Below are 3,743 nucleotides of genomic sequence, written 5' to 3'. Positions count from 1 at the left end.
GTCTTTAGAGGACCTCTTCATACTTGATGCCAGACCAAAGATTTTAAGCACGTGAATTCAGTAAACTAACCCAATATAGTCCAATAGTTCATAATGGTAATGAGTTATCAGCATAACTGGCAATTGTCAGAAGTTGTTGACTAGAGAATTTTACAGCTCAGCATATTAATATAACTTTACTTTTAATACCTTGTGGTTACACTTTTCTGCTGGATGGTTAAGGCAAAGTTAAAGCAAGACTTATATAACTAAAAATGTAACTTTTGCTATCTGACAAGGTCATTCAAATACCCTCAGGATTTAACCTGGAACCATGTACAGTACCTTGTAGACTTTTGTCAGTGTCAGCCATGTGGATGAGTCATGTCCATTGCTTGATCAATTTGCTCTCTGTAAAAGCCTGAGAGAAATTTTTCTCTCTAGGTGACTCTCCTTAGGCACACTATACATTGTTGATCATTTTCCTATGTGGCCCAATAATCTCCTTGATCCGAAAATTTGGGATGCCACTTAGTTACAGGATGTCACAGCAGAGGTTCTCTTATGTCCTGAGTTCTCAATGACCTTGAAGGACTAGGGCCAAAATATTGGTTATTGTTTTAGCCCATCAATCTGTCTAATTTTTGGTTTGCAAACTTTAGTTGTTAAACATCCAGAAGAGAAGCTTAATGATATTATTACCCTGTAACAGGGCAGTTAAGCTTAATGTCAATATCTATCTGAATATCAAACACCTTAGACATAAAATGGAATTGCTATTTTCCAACAACCATGGATATTCTAAAATTTAAATCCCTATATAATGTTAAAAAACAACTGCACATTTTTGACAGAAATTTAGGAATCAAACCATATGCAACATTGTAGCAGGACAACTCTATGACATTTTGTTTTTTTGTCTCTTGTTTACTTTTAATACCTTTTTAAAAAAATGAACATTTACTTTAAAGAGAGTATAGCAATAATTGATATGACATTAGAAGCTGTATCCATTTAGAAGGCCAAAATGGCAAGTATTTTAAGCTCAGTTTTAGTAGTACACATTGCTGTCCACAATGTAGTTGTTTAATTCACAGCTATCAGAATATAGTGTTAGTCAGGGTGAGAGTTCTACCAATTAACTACTATTTTCAAAAACCTAATGGAAATTCTTAGGACAATTGCTTCAATCATCTTGTTTATATAATTGTATGGTTTACCCCTCCTATATTTCACAACCTTTCTCGTTTCTTCCTCTTCATTCTTTACTCCTTAAATTCTCTCTTTACCTTTAATTCTATTATACATTACAATTTTTATTTCTTTTTTTGAGTTCTTACACTAGGGAGACAATACAATATTTACACATGTGGGCCTGGTTTATTTAACTTATGAGTATATCCTCAAGTTGCATCCACTTACCTACAAAGACTTCGTCTTTGTTTTTTGTTATAGCTGAGTAATGCTCCATTGTATAAAAATACCACATCTTTTTTCCCCCATAATTTTATTGAGAAACAAATAGCAATGAGATGGTTTCAAACCAAATTGGTAGGACAGAGTCAATAATTAACACATTGTATACATTCTTCCTAGTTGTTAATTGCTGTACAAGATGTGGACTTGATATCCTATTTACAAACACCATTAGAACAAATCCCTCTATTCATTAAGAGAATGTAACTATATATCTATCCTAACCACTTGGAATACACAGATACAAAAGGGACATTCATCTGTATCCCCTTTTTTTGTTAAGTTCCGTTATTTGAATATTATAGGTATGTAAACTCAGCAAAATATTCTAAAACCGTCCAGTAGGCCATAATAGCATTGGGTCTTCTGTTTAACTGGCAATGTCAGAAATTGTTGACCTGAGTCCCCCACAGCTCAACATAACAACATGGCTTTCCTTCCTATATTTCATCTTCATACTTTTCTACTGGATGGTTAAGACCAAGGTAAAGCAGGACCTATGCAACAAGAGTTGTAGCTTTTGGGTCTGATAAGGTCAGTAAAATCCCCTCAGGATTTATCTTGAGATCCTGTACCTCAGATTGTAGAACCTTAGTCAATGTCAGCCATGTGGATGAGTCATAGCCATTGCTTGGCCAAACCACATCTTTTTCATCCATTCCTTAGGTGACAAGTATTTTGGTTGTTTCCAAGATCTGGCTATCACAAATTGTGCTGCTATAAGCATGGGCACACATATATCACTATGATATGATGTTTTTAGTTCTTTTGGGACAGTTACCAGAAGCAGGAATAGCTGGTTTGAATGGGATTTCCAGTCCTAGTTTTTTGAGGAGTCTTCACACTGATTTCCATAATGGTTGCACCAGTGTACATTCCCACCAGCATTGGAGAAGGGTTCTTTTTTCCCTGCAGCCTCTCCAAAATCTGTTCTTGGCTGATTTCTTTATGATAGCTATTCTTTCTGGGATAAGATGTTATCTTAATGGTATTTTAATTTGCATTTCTTGAATGGCCAGTGATGTGGAGCATTTTTTCAGGTATTTATTTGTGTCTTGTATTTCTTCTACCCCTTTTATGGGTTGGGTTCTTAAATTTTGGGGCCTTAATGTTTTTTAGTTTTTCATAAATTCTAGATAGAAAACCTTTGTTTGAGTGCTTATTAGTTAAGATTTTTTTCCAAATTTGTGGATTGTCTTTTTACTCAGCTAGTAATTTCTTTTGAGGTGCAGAAACTTCTCAGTAAGAAGAGGTCCCAGTTGTTCATTCAAGTATTACCTGTGCAATTTGATTTTTGTTCATGAACTGTTTGCTTACCCCTCTGTCTTCAATATTTCCACGTATTTTCTCTTCCAAGAGATTTAGTGTTTCTGTTTTAATGTTTAGATCTTTAATCCATTTTGACTTTAGTTTGGTGCATGGCAAGATACCCAGATCAATTTTTATCTTTCAGCATGTAGAGAGCCAGTTTTTCCAGCACTACTTGTTAAAGAGGTTGTCTTTCTTCCAGTAAATATGTTTGGCCCCTTTGTTGAAGATAAGATAGCTCATTTTTTTTGGAGTTGTATCTGAATTTTCTAATCTAGTCCATTGATCCTCAGGTCTGTTTTTTTTGCCAATACCATGCTGATTTTATCACAGTAGCTTTGTAGTATAATTTCAAGTAAGGAATTGTAATGTCTCCTGCCTTGCCTTTGCCACCCATGACTACCTTTGCTATTCTAGGTTTTTTCTGGTTCCAAATAAATTTTAGGAATGATATCTCTAGGTCTGTGAGGTATGTTGTTGGTATTTTAATAGTGATTGCATTAAATCTGTGTAAAAATTTTGGGAGTATTACCATCTTTTTGTTTTTTACATCACAGTAGGTTTGTAGTATAATTTCAAGTTAGTGATTGTGATACTACCTGCTTTACCTTTGTTTCTCAGGATTGCCTTTGCTTTGATTTGGGTTGTGTTAAGTCTGTATAACAATTTTGAAAGTATAGTTATTTTTATGCTTTTGCTTCTGCCTAGTTAATCACAGGGGATATCTTTATGTTTTCTGCTATCCTCTTTGATCTTTTTTTCCAGAGTATTACTGTTTTCAATGTAGAGTTCTTTTCCTTCCCTTGTTAGGTTCATTCCTAGGTTTTTCATGCTTTTGGCCACTATTATGAAAGGTATTTTTCTAATTTCTTTTCTTTTCTTTTCCTTTTTTTTTGTATTTTAGGGAACGGTCTACAAGGTGTTCATGTTCTCACTACTAGATCAGACTCATAGTGATCCTTCTGTTTACAGCCTCCAAA

Source organism: Octodon degus, unplaced genomic scaffold (genome assembly GCF_000260255.1).
Source record: "Octodon degus isolate 3935 unplaced genomic scaffold, OctDeg1.0 scaffold00146, whole genome shotgun sequence".
NCBI lineage: Eukaryota > Metazoa > Chordata > Mammalia > Rodentia > Octodontidae > Octodon > Octodon degus.
This window is presented reverse-complemented; position numbering follows the sequence as displayed.